Source organism: Pinus tabuliformis, chromosome 3_2 (assembly GCF_031772625.1).
Source record: "Pinus tabuliformis cultivar Carrire ecotype Pingquan chromosome 3_2, CPIR1, whole genome shotgun sequence".
NCBI lineage: Eukaryota > Viridiplantae > Streptophyta > Pinopsida > Pinales > Pinaceae > Pinus > Pinus tabuliformis.
This window is the reverse complement of record NC_142302.1, coordinates 292,769,256-292,792,457: the sequence shown is the minus strand read 5'-3', so window position 1 is coordinate 292,792,457 and position 23,202 is coordinate 292,769,256.

The window sequence follows — 23,202 nt, the reverse complement described above, 5'->3', positions numbered from 1 at the left end:
TAACAACAGTGAATAAAGGAACATAGGAGGCCCAAAAATTTTAGGTGGAAAACCCCCTCCGGGTCAAAAACCACCGAATGCTTTTCTAATAACTACTTAATCTTCAACTCTAATTGAAAAGAAAGCTCAAACTTCCTATAATCTAGAAAATCATTTTTCTCTAGCTCCCACTGGATAGATGCTCCAACGCTAGAAATTCTTCAGTAGTCAACTGAACGGATGCCCCAACACCCAATGAGTTACATATCACCCTATCACCACCCTACCACCCTAAAGCTTTCACAGGCTTGAACCTGTTAGTGACTTCATGCACCAACCTAGCACCACCCTACTACCTTATAGAAGAATAAAATAAGAATGGACTCATGTACGAGGGAAAATGGTCCACTTTACAATGATATAGAATGATGTAGAAGAAGAAGACACACTAGACCATAACCCCAACTATGACACAGCCACCTAAGGATGATCCTAGACCTCCCAACACTGCCTCTTCAACTCTTGGTAGATAGACACTTGTATAGTTTTTACAATGATGCTTTTACAATGACTATGTACAATGATGCTTTTACAATGATTGTATGCAGTGCTTCCCACTTGAAGACTTCATATGGTGAACTTCTTGCTATTGTTCTGCACCTTGATTGGTTCTTTGGTCATGCCACCCTTTCTTAGTCTTTAGAACATTAGATTATGCATTCAGTCTTCTCTTGATGAATATATAATACCTGCAAAAAGTCTTCAAGGAAATACCCATGACATGATAATAGAAAAACTTACCTCATCCTACAGAGCATATGTCAGTGCTAAACATGAACAACAAATTAGAATACAAAGAACCTAATGCAATTAAGAAATTCACATGTATATACAGAAGATACTTACCTATATCTTACCTCTGCTGCATCATTTTGTTGCACCTTTCTCTTTACTGCCCTAGAAAATCTGGTCCTTTGCACACCTTGACAACACTTGATCTAGTTTTTCTTGCCTTCTAGGAGCACGATATTTAATCTGATGTATCTCTATGATTTCAGATCCCCAATATGTGATATTCAGTATTGTAGTATCCATCTGAGTTTTCTTTCTAATGCCACATGTCTGACCTGATTTGGACTCTGCAAGACAAATTTATGCCTAATCTCTCATAATGATCTAATTATGGACTAGTTTAGTAGAGAGAAATTGTATGGAGTGCCAGCTATCATTGTTTACTCCTTAGGATCTGAAATTTATACACAGAAAATTATAGTCCGTGCACTATCTGCCACTTTTTACATAATTCCAGTCCTCTTCTCAGAGAGAGAGTTATGACGATTTTCTCAAGGTCACTTCTTTGAGATGAAATTCGGGAGCCTGCAAAAACACTAATTTCCACAGATCATATCTCTGCAAATATAGCAGACCAAGATCTGAAATTTGGTCACGATGTTCATTAGGATTTCAGATCAAATGGGTTTTCATTTCAGAATCTAAGACTTTGAAGAAATGAAATTATAGTGAAAATTCCACGATCACTTCATTTGGAGGATATATGAGATTTGTTTTGATCAAGTTGAGAGGGACTTCTATAGAAAATGTTGGAGGGCTTTTAGGAGCTTAAAAAATTATTAATTATTGACTATTCAATGATCAAAACTAACTATGAGTTCCATTCCACAACCCCATAGGGTTTCAGCCCACTAAATGGGGTTACTAACTTCAAACATTAATATCTCTCAAACCGTGAAGAATTACTGGGTGTGCCATATATGAACGGAAACATCTCGATGAGTAGAATCCATCTAGAATTGACTCAAAATAGAGTAAGTTGTCAAGTCAAAATTCCCTTGCAAGATCAGGGTAGCCCCTAGTGTTTCTTGTGTTGACATCAATGAGAATCTCATATCATCTTTAGATCAACAATGAGGTGTTAGGCATTTTTTAGGAGCTAAAACATGTGTCTAAACTTTCCACGTTTTTGTTAGGATATTTTCTAGTTAACATAACAGTTATATGTGTGTATAAATTTAGAGGGCTTGCATAAGAGATATTAATAAAGTTAACCAATTGGATTATTGAAGTCATGAAACACAGAAGAAGTCCCGTGGTGAGGGTTGTTACACAAATAAAGTAGGAAGGTTGTATCAGAGTGAAGAAAACAACTAAGAATGTTGAGTGAAACCAAGTAGAACAAGACTAGTTATGCTGAAGTGTGGAAAAATTGATAGAAACCTAGGTGGTTGTGTCATAGTTCATGATGACGTGTGGGGCTCTTTGGTTTTACTATGTTAATGTTAATCCTCTCCCTCTAGCATAGTTTTGGATTCCAAACTTTGCTGAGTTGGATATGGGAGGTTGCCTCTCTATTTGCACAAAGCTTTTTTGGCTACATCATGCTTTGATCATTGGTATTTTGGGTTCAGCATTGGACCATCTTGGCCTAAATCCTCCCTTTTAAATGGAAACTTTAACTTTGTCTCTTTGATTTCACAATACTAGTAAAATCTCTACATTTACTTGGGGAACAATCCTCACTATCTGTGTGAAGTTTCCTAAAGGACACTGAGTGTTTTTCATTCAATTCCAAGTTGGGGATATTTCCCTTCCTTATCAACATCATCTCCCCTAACCTTAATTCTTTTCTGAAAATACCCAAACTCAACTAGTTTTGGTTCTTCCTCTCTATGTGGTGAAGATGATGAGACAAAGGGACTAAAGTAATTGTCATGGTATTAGGAGAGGATTCCTTGGCAACTCATTAGATGGAGCTCATTCCTAGTATATGGATCGACTATTTCACATGAAAATTCCATCAAAGGTGTAGTAGGAGTTGTAGGAGGCTAAGGAGGGAATTATGACAAGGAATGATCGTTATTCTAGTTTGTATAATATCCTTACAATTGTTAATTGGGTGCCTAATAATATCATTTGATAGGGCTCCTAAACTAATGGTTACACATTTTTTTATCTTTACTAGTAGCTCAAATCACCCCTAGGGAAGGTAAATCTATAAATAAGTGATGCCAAGGGAAAAATATTATTGATTTTGGATAATATCCAATTACAAGTCAAAGGTATGGACAGTTTCTTAGCTGGGGTTAAGGCTGATATCACATATGAAAAGGAACTTTCTCCAAAGAGTCGAGCTTATTTGATGCCCATTGAGATGGATGATTTGACCTATTCTTAATCCTTCAAATTTTTGGAGTTTCTATGTTTTTTATGTTCTTTTATTGTTTATGGGCCTATGAAGACTATTCATTTATGTCTAGTTATTACTCTTGATATTTTGCAAACCTTACTTTTGCTTTGTTTTAGTTACTTCTTGGTATGTGGCTTTGTATTGGATAAAAAATATTTTGTTTTATCGATGGTACAGTTTCCCAATAATAAACCAAAGGAATTTATAGATCTATATATTATATCATATTTTTTAAATAATAAAAACCTTTAACTAAAAAACCAAACTCATATTATTTTTATAATAAATTAAATTTTAATTAATTAAAAGTAAATTAAAAATTAAATTTAACATAAGCAAGAATTAATTAATTTCTTAATCCTTTATTTTAAAATAACGATCAAAATACATTTAAAATTCATCTTTCCACTTTATTATCTTACTAAAATAGTTAAATGGAAAGTGGATACAACAATAGTAATGTTATTCTATAAATAGAATGCGAAAAAGTTTATTAATTAAACAAACTAAATTAACCATTCTCGTTTTCAACAATAAATCTAAAAAACATTTGGCTAAATTTTTTACACCCTTACTTGACATTTTTTCTAGATATTTACAAAGGCCAACCTTACTTAATAACAACATGAAACTCCTAATTTTGTCTAGAAAAAAATACTTCTATACTTCCTAGCATTATATAATAGGTGTCTTATACATCGATATTGTCCTTCATAATTAATAATTATTTCTGAGTTAATTAAAATTACAATAGATTTCTTTATTTTCTATAATAAAAAAATTCTTGGCGTTGTTAAAGTGAAGAATTAAACCATATTTAATAGTTCTCCTTCACCTCGATTGATCTCACCACATTGTAACGGCACATTTGTTTATTTTCATTGTTAATGTATCTCATGATAATAATGGTTATAATACAAAATTTAAATTTGAGTATTAATATATCTAATAATACAAATTTAAACTTAAATCTGACATACGGTAAGCATTAGAAGGGATGTCGTTTGGAAAAATGTAATGATAATAGTAAATGTTAAATTTAGTGAAATATATGTAGTTAGTACATGGTGAGAAGGAGCACAAAAACAACACTACACTGTCATCAAAGAAGAATACTCTTGAGAAAACTCTAAATCACAAGAAATTGGGCAAGAAAGGAACAACTCTCAAGACAAGCAGGGGGAAAGCCCCGCCCAAAAACAAAAGAGTGAACTCGACAACACCTCAAGCATCAACAGTTATGAGGATTCGAATACCGCACAAAATAAATCTTCATTTAACAGCAAAGCAGATCTCTTAGACCAAACTTCTTCTTCGACTATATTCAAAAGGACGAACACAATAGATCATGAAGCTAAGACACCAATGTCCTAAGAACCAGAAGAGATGAAGGAGATGCAAGATAAAGAAAGTTGGAATACCGCAGAGAAAAAAAAGAAAGCTACAGCACCAACCTCGCCAAGAAAGACGAGGAGCCAGACAATTAGAAACTAAGAAAATTATAGGTCCCATAGGCCAATTTGGTCTCAGTGGACATTAACCACCATCATCAGTAAAAATAATAATTTAATTTTAAGCTCACAGTCAAGTTAAACATTAAATTACCATATGAGATTTCTTTTTTTATGACATAATGGACTCGTCTCTACATAAGGATTTGAATAATAAAGATTATAGAGATGTACATAATTTACCCCTCCACTATATTTGAACCTATGTCCTCTTATAACTAAATACATGCTCTTGAAAATTATTCTCAGTCAAGTTGTACATGTTATGGAAAAGATTTCTAGATGTCTAGAATTTATAACCTAAAATTTAGGAAACAATTTATTAAATAGATCATTTGATGGTACATTCCCTTTTATTGTGATAGTTTAAAATTGTTTTGATGATAAATTCTTTTATGTAATACCTAAAAACTTTGTAATAGTGAAATATTATTGTTACCTTTTATGGTTAGTCCAAAAGTGTTTATACCATGCTTGAGGGTGCATCAAGTAATGTAGAATGCATAGTTTGTTGACTATCCTTGATTGTATCATCACACATACTATTGGAGATAACTTACTCATGGATTACAAGACCATTACTTGATGCTTATGTGGCACATTTCCTTATGAGGATGAAGACTTTTGTGCCATGGTGACATTATTTATGTTGTGCACATCAAGGGGTTGTTTTCTTTCTTATAGAGACACTCACCTTTAAGATGTAGCATTGGGCATCTTGAAGGAGGTCATTGTTCTCTAGATGATATGGCGACACACAATTACTTGTATGGATGATTTCATTTTACTTAGGGACACTTTATTTGAGGAGTGATCATGTAGGTGTGATATCCTTGAATGTATAAATGGCTTAGGAGGTATATGGGCGAATTGGAAGCCTTTGGATGTGTAGGATTGGAAACATCACATCGTCAATTAATCCTTGGAGTATTCCTTGTTATATTATATTCCTTAAGGTTTGGTATGTGCCAGCTACAATTGGATTGCTTCAATTCTTGGTTTTCCTATTATATAAATAGGTCACTTATTGTGGACTGTTTTCACTTGTTATTGTTGGAATCCCTATGTTCTATTCATGTAAATAAAGGGAGGAGAGAGTAATCTAATCATTTTTTATTGTTTATTCTTGTAACCATATTCTTTTGTTAGAGGTGAGAGCTATATAAAAGCAATGTATTTTTACTACTCTTAGTTTGTAGTTGTTCTCTTTGTCTCAAAAGATAAGGTTATTTAGGGAATTCAAGGGAAATAAAAAGTTAGTATTTTCCCCTTAATATACATTGAATACAGTGTTTCAGATAAATTGCATAGAAGAAATGGGAACACATTCTCTAGTTTTTATTATTAGAAAAAAATTATTGGGTTTTGTTTCATTTGGAAACCATAGTATTACATGGAGTCTTTGATGTAGAGAAGATATGAGTAAACTATTGTGTACAATTTTGTGATGCAAGTGAACATACCAAGGAAGCATGCTAGTGTATTGTACTTGTACATAGTGTATTTTTCTGGAAATAATAGCTTTACTAAAGTGATATTCTTATCTCGGAGGAGATTGTGGTTAGGATTTGTTATTTTTGTGGATGGCCCAACTAGGTTTTGGAGAGCTTGACTTTTAACTATTTTTATTTTTCTTTTTTATGTAGTTATAATTCATACTCTCTAATATAAGGAATTCTCTAGCTATCCAAGCCTTTTGTACTTGCATATATGAATTTTAACTTGTGTTATCTTCATTTTTTAGTACATTTTAGCATCGCTTATGTACAATGATCCAATTTAATATTCAGTATAATTTTTTAAGTTATTTAACAAACATCTAGAAGGTAAAGAGGTGGATTTGATTTTGTAATATTATATTGTAATAAGTCCCATTCCAATATATAATTTTCCTAAGAAGCTTTATGCCCTAAGAGATAAAACTTCATTACATTGTAGTATCGTTGATTGTTATTTGTTTCTTTGGCTACAATGTGAATTATGTTAAAAATAAGTGAAGACTCTTATGTTGTTATTATTTCAAAATTTAATCGTAATGTTAGAAGTTCATGAGACAGATCTAGTAAACTTTAATATTAAGGTGAAATTTCTCAATCAACATTTGTCGTAAGTAAATCAAGTTTTTTACATGGTATTTAAGCAATTCATAGATTTCAAGATAGTTTCAAAGCATTTTGGGTATTTTTAAATTATTAATTGTAGATATGAGAACTAGTGGTTGGGAATTATGGTTATAATGAATATTTTATGATTGTCCATACACCCTGAGATATATGTTTCATAAATAATTATGACTAAACAAACCATTTTGTTTCTGTTACAATAAAATCACATGGGTTGACATATATTTTTGAAAAGGGGTTCACATTTCAATAAATTACCTATTTGCAAAGTCATGTCTGTAACTTTTTTTTATCAACCTATTGTATATATGATTATCCCATATATATGGACATCATAGTATATTTATTACCCATATCCTTAACCATATGTAATGAAAATGCATAAATGTGGGCTTGATCAATTTCTAGTTGAGGTATAATATCATGAATTTGGTGAGTATTTCCCTTCCCTACCATTGACGAAAGATAATATTCAAAATCTACTTTCCCATTATTGAAATTAATTTTGATCCATGTTGAATTATGAAGTGATATTTTTATAAAGGGCGAGGAAGTCAAGTTACATGTAAAAAAACATTATTTTGTGGATAAATATGAATACTACATAATGATATGAAATGCATAATGTTATAGAGGAGAGAAAATTGTTTAATGCATAATGTTTCAAATAATATCATGTAAGACCTTTGTTTTAAGGGTGGTTATTGCACTAAAAGTTGGTTGCATGTGCTCATTGTGTGCAATTTTCCAAGCAAGCATCATATGATGAATTTTACAAAACAAGATTGGGAAAAGTAGGGAAAGTAAGCACTGTATGTGATTTACAAGGTGCACAAATACAATTGATTAATGGATTTATAAATGTTAAACACACACATGGCGAAGACAAATAGGAAAGATAAAACATGAGAGTACAATTTTATTAACAAATCATATACATTTATAGTACATAGTTTGACCATTGGGTTTCACATCCCAAGGTCTCTTGGACTTCATTTTGTATATTCGGCTTCCACACTAACCATTGAGGATTAGGTGTCCAACATTCCCCACTTTAATCCAAAGGATTATATATGAGTCCAAGAAGAGAGTTGTAATACAAAATGTGCAAAAATGCATGGTAGCACTAGGCTGAATGCACTCTCTGAAATGTTGGTATAAAGGGCGGTGGTTTAAGGATGACCACCAACACTGGAATGCTTAGTGCAGTTCCCGGAACTCTTCCAAAACTAGCAAGAAGTTGAAGTCTTCTGCTAGAGGAAGTTCTCCTATTGTTTTGAAGAGGGAAACCTTCAACCATGAAAGGGAGGTCTTACCAAGCATAGAAGGGAGAACCTCATCCTCAAAAGGGAAGTCTCAATCTGTGATGGTTTAAGGATGACCAACAACTTTGGAATGCTTAATGCAATTCCTGGAACTCTTCTAAAAATGGCGAGAAGATGAAGTCTTCTGCTAGAGGAAGTATTCTCAATTTTGTTCCGGGAATTCTTCCGAAACTGGCAAGAAGCTGAAGTCTTCTGCTAGAGGAAGTGTCCCAGATTACCAACTGAAGGCATGTTCAGGGGCATCTTTGTTTCTGGCTACAACTCTAAAACTGGTGTGGTAGGTTGTAGCTCAAGCTCGCTTGATGTGGCTTTGAAGCTTGTAGATTACCATCATTCCCCCCCTTGTCAGATATAAGGTGAGATGATGGAGAAAACTCAACTGCATGACTGTTCAATACTCTAGAACAAGTTCTGACATGTGACTGGAATATCTTATTGGCTATTGATTCCCATTGCCAAGAAGCAATCCATCCAAGATGAATCTTTGTTCTTGCAGGAGGTTTGTTTCTGAAGCATTTGTTTGAAGAATGACTGGTTTTATGACAATGCTTACATGGATGAAGATCAAAACAGTGATCTTTCAAATGGCCAACTCAGTCACAGTGTTGGCATTTCACAATCTCTTGTTGTTGTTGTGGAAGAGGAGTAGAATCTGGAATAGCTGGAGGTGAACTGTCATGAAGGAATCCAACACTCTGAAACTAAATGGGCTTTGAGTAGTCTGGAATATGAAAGGACAAGCCCTTCTCATATCCGAGACCAGTTTTATGTTTGTTGTGGACAAGCTCTTCCCAAGGTCTGATGATGGGCTTGGGAAGTGCAAGTTGAACTTCTGCATCTGCATGTAACCTTGCTACTTTATGGGATTCTGTTTCAATCTTTTGAACAGAAACAAGTTCAGAATGACTCCTCTATTTTAATTGTTCTTGCTGTAGCTGAGATTCGAGCTGAAAAAAATCAATTTTCTCTTGTGCATTTTGTAGACAGACCTGACCGTCTGTGAGAGAAACTTTGCTAATTTTTAATGTATCAAGAGTAGTAGACAATATCAGAGTTTTGAGGAAGTCTAATACTTCATTGATTCTGGCCAATTTTTTTTCTTTAATGTCAAAATTACACCTTAAAAATTGATCACAACTACTACTCAATGCAGAAAAGTAATACCCACTCACAGTACACAACAATATCCTTTATAAATGTGTAGCAAATGATCAGTGTACAACCGGAAAGCACCAATTACAATCCATTACATAAAAATAAAATTTTAGTCATAACCAACACTATGTTCTGACAATACAACTGACTAAACTTTTCTCCACAAAATATTACTTTTATTTGTCAAAACAATTATTGCCTTTATACAGCCCACCAAACTCTTATGCAACAGTCAAATCAAGGAATCAATGCATATATATGTAGACAAAAACTATAATGATTTTTAAATACAATGCCACACTGGGGCAACAACAACTGCAAACTTTCTTGGATCCTTCAAAAACTCCTTCACTTTCTCAGCTAGTGGAAAAGAATAGTCAAGTTCAATAGCAATTGCTAATACATTCTTGTAACCATTGATGATAGCATGTGGAACAGCTGCAATTGTGGGATTACAAATCGCAGTAACTCCACTAAATCAATTCATCTATACATAATCTCATAAATTGCAAATTGCTTGTTTTGGTGTGCCAAAGCTGAACAACATATATATGTCAAAACAACAATTATGAAAACATCGTATATATATCAAAACAACATTTATCAAAATAACGCATAAATTTATGTCTTCGGCCTTGACATCTGTTGGGGTCAAAGATAGATACAAGCACCAACTATGAAAAACTATATGGATTCATGAAGCGATTTGACAGGTTCCATGGGATCTTCCTCTCCCGCAGACTTTATACAAATCTTCAATAATTTCTTCTGAGAAATGTAGGAGCCCATGCAATCTTTTTATTAGAAAATCAATTCATATGATTACGTCCTTAGCAGATATGTTGCCATAGGCCATGCTCATTCCCTCAATAGACAAGCTCGAGCAAAATCCCTCAAAGCGGTCATAGTAATGGAGTACTGGCTCAACTATATTAGTTGAAGTAGCTCCTCGCCTTTCATTTACCACTGCATGGTCAGCAAATGCTGGATCAATATGCAAGACCTGTACATTGACCGAAGTCACTCGCATAGAAATATAAAGGTGGTATTTGTTATGTCTAAAAATAAATGCCTCCGCACTACAACAAAGCTAGCTAGATGACTTCGTGGCAATGGTCCATGATAAAATGATAGAATGTATTTACCCCTCAAAGTTATTATCTTTTAAGACAAATGTCGTGCCGGAACCTGTCGTTCATGTGCCATTATTTGAGGAAGGAAAGGAAGCTTTGGAGGATATTAACAAACAAATGGGACTTGCTTTTGCTGATTTTGACATGGAGTAATACATGATGCTTTTTCGATATGATATCAAGTGCAACCCCACCAATGTAGAACGTTTTGACATTGCTCAATCTAACAGTGAGCATTCCAAACACTGGATTTTCAAGGAGATTTAGTCATTGATGGACAAGTTACTGTCAGAAATCTAAAGAGAATTGTCAAAGATATACTGAATGTGAATCCAAACAACTCTGTGATTAGCTTTAAAGACAACTCAAGCACAATCAGAGGCTTTCGAGTACAGGCATTAATTCCAGTATCAGCAGGCTCAACCTCTGCACTCAGTACTATTCATCATGACTTTGATGTTCTGGTCACTACAGAGTTCAAAATCATTCTCTAATGCATAGTTCAAGCATATATCAGTCAACACGAACACACAACACCACGACTTTCAAAACTATTCAACGTAGTCAAACACACCATTGCACTACTGCATATGAAATTCAATACACAACATTACACCATCAAGTAGTAGACCACATATAGTCGAGATGAAGGGTCTCAACCTCAACGCATAATGGTTCATTGTGGTAGTGGTTTCGACCTCCAAAGATTTAATGTAGTGTTCATCACTTCATGGCTCAATCTCACGTAGCCCTCATAAAAATTTCAATGCAGAGATGTATAACAGTGCATGGTGTTTTAACATCGACTCTCGACGAATGAACTAAAACATGTATGAAATGATTCAAATGTCATTTGGGATCAACGAACGCACAATACAAGCATTCAATGCACCATTGCCTAGATAGGGGCCGAGGAATAGACTAAGTATACAACAAATTGTAGTTTTTGACTTCCAAGATAGGGAAACAACCAACCCAGAGAGGCCGACTTGCAGGAGCTTTTCAAGTCATTTTTTCACATTACACGTGTCTATGTTGTCGTGGACCAGAAGACTGGGATGAGCAGGGGTTTTGGCTTTGTCAATTTTGCCAATGGGGAGGATGCACAAAGGGCTATTAATAAGCTCAATGGCTATGGCTACGACAACCTCATTCTCAAAGTCAAATGGGTGACTCCTATACAGACATAGACAAATGAATAAGCCTAAATCCTAAACACAAATCCCCTTTGCATGAATACCAGACTAGATTAATGTAATTAGATAGCGTTAAAGATAAAAAGTAGGGTAATGGCAAAAAAGATTGATTCCTCCAAATGCTTCTCCCTCCCGACAGATGCACCATCAAAAATACAAGGAATCCCTTCGACTATAATCGAAGTAACTTGAGCAAAAATGTAAACGCAGACAAAAATGTTTCAACACATGAGAGTGCATTCCCGTGAGCGATATACTTGTTTACAGAGTTAGGTATTCAATCCCAAAGCCAAATCGAAACTCGCTCGACTAGAGAAGGTGCAGATTCCTCCTAACTAATTATCAATGGATTTTTCTACTCCCAAACCCCAACCTGCTCCTCTTCTGAAAAATCGAGAGACGGAAGTGAGTAAAGAAAACGTTATGCCCATACAGAAAAACCATGCCAACTATTAGGAGGGAAGATGGCGCAGACAATGATTATGGTAGAGCCCAAAGAGCGTAGAGATCCCAGAGAGTGCAGAGAGCCCAGAGAGAAAATATGGCAGAAAACTGATACAAGGAGTTACAACTAATTTTAGGAATGCTAAAAATAGGGCTGGAGAAATGATAGAGGTTGCAGCTACAATTTAGCTGAGTAAATATTTATGAAATGTATAAGTGAATGCACAATTGACCTGCACATCAAGGCCATAAAACAAATGACTCAAAGTAATTATGCAGGGTAGGAATACGTCTGCTCTGATACCATGCTAAACACACACATGTCAAAGACAAATAGGAAAGATGAAACATGAGAGTACAATTTTATTAACAAATCATATACATTTATAGTACATGGTTTGACTATTGGGTTTCACATCCTAAGGTCTCTTGGACTTCCTTTTTCCTATTCGGCTTCCAGACTAACCCATTGAGGATTAGGTGTCCAACAATAAACCTATCAAGGATCTCCAGACATGGAATGAAAAAGTTCCCATCCACAATTAGTTTAGAAAGATAAAATTGCAGATAATCTATGGATTGAATATTATTCAATATGACATATCAGCTATGAGATAGAAATAAATATTATTATCATCAATATTGGAATTTTGTAAATGTGTTAATGATATTACAATCCAAGATGATTATGATATAAACTTGAACTAATCATTGATAGGCTACTTGTTTATCTAAATTTTTAGGGAAAAAATAGTAGAATTTGATCAAGTCATTATTAGAAAGGGTATGATAGGATGAATGGTAAGGTGATTAAACCAACTATATTCCATAATTATTAAGTCACTACATTATGGGTAAACAAAAGTTTTCACACATTCTAGTCAACATGTGAAAATAAATCAATTATAGTTTTAAGATGGAGAAACAAAATTTATATCCTTTGATGTAAATGAATTGAGGTAATTAGATATTGGAATGTATTTCACCTTACATTTATAGAGTTATTATGTAGTTGTACAAAGTATATCCTTTATAAATGTGAAACTAAATGAAAGTTTCAAGGTGGATAAAAAAAGGATATCTTCTTGCTTAAAGGAGTTGAGGTGATTAGATATTGGAATGTATTCCCTCTTACCTTTGTAGAGTTCTTATGTATTCAACCAAAGTGCAGTATTTTCATACATGTTAGACAACATGTAAATATAAATAAATTAGAGTTTCACAGTTGATATATAAAAATGATATCTTACTTCCTTAAGGAATTGAGGTAATTATACATTGTATATGGTATTGTTGTTAAAAGATAGATTTTGATTATTGGAGGGTGGGCACTATTTAGGTTGACCATGCTTATAAGAGAAAATAAAAATAAAAATATGGTTATATATTGGTTAGTTTTGGATTCTTATAATTCTTGGTATGCTAGATATCTACGAACTTAGTTAAGACAAAATGCATCTACATAGATATTACTGTTCCCTAAGGTAACAATGTTTTCCAATTTCACAGTTATTCTTGAATTGTTTACCATAATAAAATCATGATTTATCACCTTCAACAAAAAAAGGGCTCTAAACTTACAACACTTGCTAGGGATAATGTCCCTAAGTTATATAGTGTCCTCAATTGAAACAATAACTAATGCCTTTAGATAAATATTATTTAGTCCTAATATTACAATATTTTTTTGAATGATGTAACCCACTTCTCAAAACCAATATGAGGCATTGAACCATATTGTAAATAGTGTATCTGGCTTCCTTATGTCTATACTAAAGAGTTGGCATGATACACCTAAGGAGGTTGGAATATTGAGGTTGTAAGGAACATATGAAGCCAAAGCAATGTGATGCCATCAAGTGGAAATCATTACCATTATACATAGGAAAAAAAAAAAAAATCAATTTTTTTTCATTCAATTCTTACGGTTATTGAAAATTCAATTTAATAGAAAAATTACTATGAAAACCTAGAATATATAAATTAAATATGAATACTAGTGGCACACATTTCCTTCGAACTTCTATATCCATTGAGACTCTATTAATGTAGGGAAATATATTTATATAGATGTGTAAACTTTTATAATGTAATTATAATAAATTCTAAATAATTACAAAATAGATAAAATGTTATAAGAACTAAATCCTAGCTAGTGGAAGACAATATTTAAGCTAGCTAAGACGCCAAATTTTGGCCATTGGTAAGTCATATAAAATTCCATATAAGATTTAAATTATAGATATTTAGAAATTATATGTAGGACTTCTAATTATTCTCCTATGTTTTTAAAGGTCATTTTTCCCATCAAAATAATTTACTACAAATATTGAATAAAACAACTATTGCAATATTCACCAATTAAAAATTCATAGGAACTAAAAAAACCATAAACATAAAATAGACACCAATTTCTTTTTAACAAATTTAATTGGAAAAACTCTATTGTGGGGAATACGATTTTTGTAGAGTGAGGGATTTCATTATTCTTCAGCAATCTATAATTGATAAATATTACAACTTCTTTATGTGGAATGGAAAATCTCTATGATCTTCAATGAACAAATTGATCTAGAAAATATAATAGCTTACTCTACAAATCAACTCAGCCTCACTTTGCTAATTCACACTTCCTTCTTGTACTCATATTGTCCAAATCGAAATGTGCATTGTCCTTACCAGAAAATTGCGCTGCCTCCAAGAAATCGATCTGGCAAGTTATATTTCCTCTATCAGTTTACATAGTTCACTCACAAATCCTCCAACAATTTGTTTTGGCAATTGGAAACACAAGCTAGTCCTCCGAAAAATCACACTAATAAATTGGCAAACCAGACTAGAAAATTTGGTTTCCCTTTGTAGAAATAATTTAACCTCCTTCTATCTCTCATAATTTGGAAATCACTGTGAATAAATATCTCCAGTGAATCTATCCAACATTACTGCTAAAAACTCATTGGTTTCAATCCCATGCTATCACTATGCATCAACTCAATTCAATGATCTCTAATATGCCCATGAATTTCCTCTTTAAATCTCTCATTGAGAACTCAATGGCCAAGATATAATCTCAATCGATAGATAAGATCATATTAACTCCATAAAACAACTTTTGTAGAAGTCACTAGATAGGAATCAACTTTCTTAGTTAATATTGATTGATTAACCATTTCCCCTAATCTAGAATTAGGAAGATAATTAAAAATTTCTAAGAATATAATTAAGACATTTTCCCTTAGAATAATTTTATAGGCTTCGAGATAATTTATTTTCTAATGCTCTTAGCCTCATTGACACCTCCTAAGACAAGAAAACTTGTCTAAGCTACAAAATCTAACACTACCTCTTAGCGATGAAGGTGTTCTCCATAACACCCAACTTATCTTTTGAATAAGATGAATCGTATCCTCAACAAGGCCTTCATCAGAATGTCTACTACCTACTCATATGTAGGCACACATTATATATGAATTGTCCCACATTTTACACAATCCATGATGAAATGAAATTTGTTGTCTATATGCTAAACATATCATGAAACATAAGATTGTTAAAGAGACTTATGCAACTTTGATTTTCTTAGTGTATCATTGTCATCTATAGCTTATAATAAAAGAAGGATACTAATAGCATCCAAAGCCAAATGGTTTCACATTTTTCCATATCCATTTATATATACTCCACTTATGTAGAACTCAGTGCCATGAAACTTTTATTTCAGTTGTACCAAGAGACAAATCTTTACCCCAGGCTAAAGCAACTGTAAGGTCTCCTCCCACATTTACCTACTTTTACAAGCTCTCTAAGGTAAACATGAATTGAGAGTTACTATGATATGGACAGACCTCCAAGATCTAGTTATGGAAGTGGAGCATAAGAAATGTAAATACAATGACATCCCGCGAAGACAACAAATCACTCAGGAGCATAGCAATGACCCTAGGTGATCAATCCTTGAGATCGAACACTCTTTGACAAGGCCTACTCCCCAGTGGCACCCATAAACTTGATTCATAGAGTTGGGAGGCTATAATCACACCAACAAACCTATCTCCATGTGGTTATGACCCAAAATCCCTTTGTCTATGCATGTGGTCATGAGATCTATGCCACTATTTCCAGCTAGCCTCAATACTAATGCTTAAAACTTCCTCTAACTTTTCAGAATCATGGATATGAGGATAACAATGCTAAAAAGTCAAATCCATGGCAAGATATTGATAAATACATTCCTAATGCAAGAAAGAAATCTTGTCAAACAAATGCTAAACATGAAAGATATAGGTCATGAATGCATATCTAATCATAAAATTCCAAAATGCATCTAAGAATGACAAAGAAGGCTCAATTTCGTCTCAAGCTAGCTACAATAACACATGTTATTCCATGCATTAATCAACCATTCAATACTTATCAAATCATGAACATGATACATAGCTAGAGCACATCATAGAACCATGCATATAAACAACATATAACCAGAATAGAAACCATGACAAATCATCCATAATATCAACATCATAAACAATACAAGTGCTCATAGATCACAATAAGAAAAGAGCTCATATTAACATATGCAAATGGAAACCAAGTCAAGGACTTCCACGAACCACACGACCATAGATTGCGCTAAGAAAAAGCTTTCTTTCAGCCAATTACCCCCATGCCATATTCCTAGCATGAATGTGGCATCATATGGGCTAAAACCAAATGTAACAAATATAGGGCTTCTAGAGGCCAAACCACCTCAACCATCAACCATAGTGATTTCACCTAAATAATCCATAAATCACTAACATCAAATAGATTAATCTCTTCCCAAGTTGTCCAAGGCTCCAAGGATTTTATCTCAACCAAATGCCTAAAGGAAACCTAAGTTGTTACAGGGTTCCAGAGAACTACCATATGAAAACATGGCCTCCACGGAAACCAATTTTTTGCAAGCTCCAGATATTTTATCCCAACCTATAGCCATAGGGAACCGTAGAACCAAATGAAAAATCCAAATGGGGAGCCCACTACATCATGGCTATCTAGGAAATGGCAAGGCAATGTTGAAACTGATGTGAATCCTAGAAAATCGCCATGCCAATGAAAACACATAACAATGGAACCACATGCATGTATCGTGCATCCAAGAAACGGAAAGGAATCACACATGCAACTTCTGACCTACAAAGTATTCCTTATTGTAGCTTTTGATCCAACTTTATCTTTTGTTGCTTGTCCTTTACTTTCTTTTTATATGTCCAAGTAAATTCTAGAATGCTCCAAGAATACTCAAGTGCGAAAGAGTGTATGGTAGAATGAATAAGAGATTAATCGAAAAGTATAAAAAGCTAAAAATTGTTTCTCTGATGCCTTTTTATCATTGATGTCTCATTTTCTTTAAATTTCCTTCATTTTTCCTCTAACTTCCTTTGCATGCACATTTGTGTCTGTTCACCTTATTTTTCTCCTATTTTCCTTTATTTCTTTAATTTAATGCCAATTATTGCCTCTTTTCCTTTGCAAATGCCTTTGTCAATTTCTATAACCATTATTAAACCACAAGTGATGCCCACTTCAATGTTTTCCCAACACTCGGCTTGGAATACATCTCCCATGACATTCATTTTATTTTATTTAGGTGTAAAATAAGCTAATGAATGTTACAAACCCTTGCCTCTTAGGGGAACACTCTCCTCGGTGTTCTATGGTGCTTATAATCACCAAATCATGCTGCCCATGGAGATTTATAACACAACTTACTGAAAAATTTACAACATACCAAACTATTGAAAAATCATGACCATCATGTCGCTTATTGGAGCTTTATAACATATTTTGATGTAGCATTTACAACATACTACTTTTTTGAGATTTATTACACATATCATATGCATATATATGTAAACTAAAACACATGTATCAAACACATATTCTCAATCAACAAACAATGAATGATACAAGGCCTGCATCTGTTCAATAAAATCCCATTTAGCTTCCACTGCACTTTAACTTTCTCTATTGCTAATTTTTGAAGCATGAGTTGTTTCTTATATAGAATTGACTACGGTTGTGGCTAGAACTCTCCCTCTTGTTCCTTCTGATACAGGTGGCTCCAGGGACACACACAAGATAAAAAGGTTCTATGGAAGCCTGAAAATAAAAGTGATCAGAATGCTTTCAAACCAGGACCATAGCGTAGAACTTGTCATCCTAATCGTGGTGGTGGAGATGGTTCATCAATCCAAGCTCGTATGAGGGAGAATGAGCCAAACAAATTTCTGGTCAAAGTTGGGATGTGGGCCAGGTTTAAGTGTCCTATAATTTGACTGACCCGAGGGCGTGATACTTAGCTCCTGAAAGCCGTTGAAATTGTTGCCTCATTAATTTGCCCAATATCCCTTATTTTCTAAAAAAAATGAAAATCACCCACATGGCTAAAAAATCATAAAAAATATATATATTATTGCGGTGGCGGGCCACCAACCCCTCCACCCCCCCAATGGACCTCATAGATATATAAAAACAAATCAAAATTTCTGATTAGCTGATGGGCCATGACCCTTATTGGCCTGCCCAACCCATGCAACCTCTTAACAAAATAAAGGACCGACAGCCATGACCCCACCGGTCCAACCAAACATCGCATTTAACATTATATATGGGGTACCCCCCTAACCTTAAATCATATGTCATATTAGTGGGAGGCCAGTGGGTATTGAGACCACACTAGCCACGTGGACTGGGCCACCACCGTGTGTCAGCCCCATGTGTTGTAGGGAAAAGTATCCGACTCGGATGACCCTAACCCACTCTAAGGGTGACAGTTCCTTAGCAACAACTGTAAAACAAACTACTGAAGGTTTACTTCTTTATGAAAGCAAAAGAGGATGGAGAAAGCACTAACCGTTGCCTTGCGCTTAATGTCGAATCCAAACTCTCCTCTTTGGCTGCTTGCTCCTAGCTCTTTGTCCTTCTGCTCGCCCAGCTGCAATGAGATCCTGCACAATGACAAAGAAGGAAACTACAAGAGGCATGCAATCATAACTGGTTCATGGATTAGTGTAAACCAAACATGCAATCATCACAATACATAATTGAAACAAGAGCACATAGAAGAACCTCAATAGCTTTTATTAATGAAGAAATAAAGGTTCTGAGAGGATTACAACCATTGCAGGCTCCAACCCAGCAACACCTCCCAGCAGAAAGAATTGCTCTTCTTCACCTCTCTCAAACAATCACCCAATAACTCAAGAATGAAACCAATAGCATATCATTACTTTGCACAAAATTCCAGCCCCCAGAGCTCATAGGAGAGAGCTCAATATATAGATGAATTGAGAAAGGATGAGTCAGCTTGCAACTGATGTGTAGCTGCCTTGTGTCCTCTCTCTCTTAAGTTAATCTTTAGTTGATCTTCAGTTCTTGAGTCCACTTGGTGAACCTTGCTTCCACTTGGAGAAACAAAGCCTCTGACTCATCACAAGGCGAAATACCTGATCCAAGTGTCAATTTTGGAAGATTCCAAAGCTATGACTCACTCTGCCACATGTCCAAACTCGCCCAACGCAGGTGGGCTTTGTTCTGCCTGCTTTGCAACGCAGGTACACCATGGAGCAGTTGTGTTTCAGCGCAGAAACCCAGTGGAGCACCTGCTTTGATTTCAGGATTGCTTGTTTTTGAGTGTTTTCAGGTGGAGAACTGATCTGAGAGCTGTTGGTTTGCTGACCTTGTTCCTCTAGGGGTAGGAACATCATGTTTAGGGAACTTTGGATCCCTTGGATTATTGACAAATCATGCTTGTTGCTGCAAGGCACAAAATTGTCTATAACAGATGCCCCCTAAAGTATGAGGTCGTTTATCGGGTGAAATGCTTTATTGAGAGGATCCGAAGTTCATTCAATCTGTTGAGAAGTGTCTTGTAATAAGATACAATACAATACATTATTTTTCATACATTTTTCATGATCTAGCTGAGGCGGGCATTCTCATGCTCAGCTTTATAAATACATTTTGGTACATAGAATAGACGATCGTCTGATGCTAGACTGATAATTCTCTGCCGAATTTATCATCCTTCACTGATAATTCTCTGCCGAATTTATCATCTTTTGAGAAGGATAATCATCTGTTGCAATGATGTACATATCAAATGTCTTTATGTCCTGAATATATATCGCAACCCGGATGGATGAAACTAGATCCGGGGTCTTCAATCTCTTCCGATCTTCACTCGATGTACAGGTCGATCCATGTGAGAATTTCTTGAAGTCGAACATGGAAAGACATCGCTTGATTACCGGTCAATAATGTAAATCGTTAACAAGAGCGAGAGGAATCACCGATAAGGATGATGACCCTCAAGGTACGGCAGTACAATCTACATGGTGGGAATAAAGGACTTGGCGTCGACCACCATGCAAAATCTTCTGGTCGAAGGTCATTGATGTATACCTGTCGCCGGAAGTGAGAAACTTGCCATTGAGGCATGCAAGCTTCAAAGTACTGAGGGGGGTGTTCCTAGATCAACTCCTTGGATAATGAGCTGATGTCGACAAGGAGCGATCCGTCAAAGGAGGGCCTTAGTGAATCCCACATCAGTGACACGGAACGGAGCTAGTGATAATGATGAGGTGAAAACAAACTGTGATGTATGATTCAGGGTGGCGGTCATGAAGTGGATGAAGGATAATGTATGGCAGTGGGTGGAACAGGGTTGACTCTTTACAAAACCACATCTCTTGAACATATAACGACACTGATGTGATGGATTGGTAGCATTACCCCAATTGTGGATGGTGTGGCGAGGACCATGATTCTGCGATCGGTGAATGAAACAACCCAACCCGAAGCGGACGGAGGACAAAGTGTCATGTTCAAGAGCGACTTGCTACCATTAATACTGTGAGGTTCTCCCAATTTTTCCCCAGTCATTGCTGACCAGTACCTCTTTATTTTTGTCAAGCTTGAGGAGGATAACATATGCTTGTTCTATAACCTGCCCTTCGGGCAAGCCCATCGCTATGTTTTAACGAGCCTAGCGATAGGGAAACTCGTTCTCATCTAAAGACAAGTTTGTCGCTATTTAATCATTTTAACGAGTCTAACGACAAGGAAAACTCGGTCCTTTTCATTTTTAGAGAGTCTGAAAAGGCACGAAAAGTTAACTCCAAAATTCCTTTTTCGTCATCTAATCCCTTAAGTCCGAAAAAGTATAAAACAATACAGAAGGGATGAATTTTCGGTTGCTTTAACGAGCCGAACAAAACAAGCGCTCGATCTTTTTGTGCAATAATCCCTCAGGTCCAAAAAGATTAAAATCTAGAGGAGGGATAGCTTTCCGGTCGCTTTAACGAGCTGGAAGGCCAAAACTTGGCAAACTTTTCATATTTTACGAGTCAGTGAAAAGAGCTCAAAGAAGACTCGTCTTTTGAGGAACGAGTGATCAACAGGGATAGCAGTAGATTCCAGGTACAGGTTGGAATTCTCCAATCACGGCAGTGTCACAAGGATGGCTAAGTGAAATCACTCTACGCAGCTGTTCCTCAAAATGGGTAAACAAACATATGGAGGTGAACGATTGGCCAAATGAACGGATGGAGGTGATGGCATATAAAACACGACCAAGGGCTTTTAATATGGCTTTCAAAGGTTACATTTCTCGAGATTGTTTACCGGTTCATTTTTTATGCGTGAGCTTGAACTGCTAGGGAAAGATTGCTCACAATCTACGTTTATTTTTTAACGAGCATGAACTTCTGCACAAAAACTGCTCGATGATTGCGTTTATTTTTTAACGAGCATGAACATTGCCAAAACTGCTCGACCTATACCAGTCTTAATACAAGGAATGCTTTAGGTGAGGTAATATTATTTAAGGAGCGATACCTCACTAATTACTCCAAATTGGCAGGTTTTAACTTTTGCCCTTCATCCTTTCTTTATGCAAGCTAGAAACGGCTAATCCTACGAGTTTAATGGGTTAGAAGGACCTAAAAATTTAAAAAAATAAATAGTCGTCCCATGCTTGCACTCCAAAAGGTTTGCATGCCCCCAGGTATAAAGTATAATTTCGAGATTTTGCCATCTCTTACTTATTATCCAAAAATGGTTTTGTTTGCTGCCGCAAACTAAACTCTCTTTTCGGCGATGTCTATCATTAGGTTGCTAAGGATGGTGACTACTTGTTATAGCAATTTCATCTCTTTCTTTGAAGACTGCCCCTACTTATCCTTCAAAACAGCTTGTTTTAATGGGTGAGGCTTGACATTCAAAGATGGTGGCTTCTTGCTGCCACAAATAGACCCCCTCCTTAGGAGAGCCCACCTCTTTAGACAAAGGGAGCGACCGCTTCACCCACATAACTTTGACAAAAGAATTTTATCCTAGAACAACCCTCCCTTCCACTGCCGGACGGGGTATGGACTAGTCCATTCTTCTGCGGAAATTAACTTTATACCCAAGGTTTTCTCTGCCCAAGGCAGGCCAAGGTGCATGCCCCCTGGGTCCCAGTTCTTTCTTTCCGAATTACTCGCATTCATCAGGAAGTAGAACCGGGGTAGGTGGCATTCCTTGAGTGAATAAACCGTTAAGGGATGGTATTTGACTATTTGCAATGCGTGATCCTGGAAACGAAAGTTGGTCTACTAGCTGGACCATTCTTCCTTCGTGCGGAAAACACATGACTCTAAAGAGCGAGGACACTATTGCCTCCATGCAATATATATAGTCTCGTCCAAGGAGTAAGTTATATGCCAAGGGTCCTTGGATGACCATGATGTTCATGCGAACTGACTTCCCTTTCAATGTAAGCGGAACATTGGGGAGAATCCCTAACGGGTGACTGGTTCCTTTATCAAAACCTGATAGATTTCTCATCTCAGGTAAGAGCGCCGGGCAACCCAGTGCTTTCCAAGCAACAGAGGAAAGGATACTCACAGATGCCCCTTCATCAATGATAGTTCCAGCCATCACCATTCTGTAGATTTGGACTATGATTCTGAATGGGATACTGGCTGGTAACCGGGGTCTGCCTAGTTGATTCCAATCAAAGGATACAACTAGGTTGCTTGGTGGTGGGACCGAATATACGGCCGGATATGACCCTGACGATGTTCCTTCCTGCGATAAAGGAATGGGC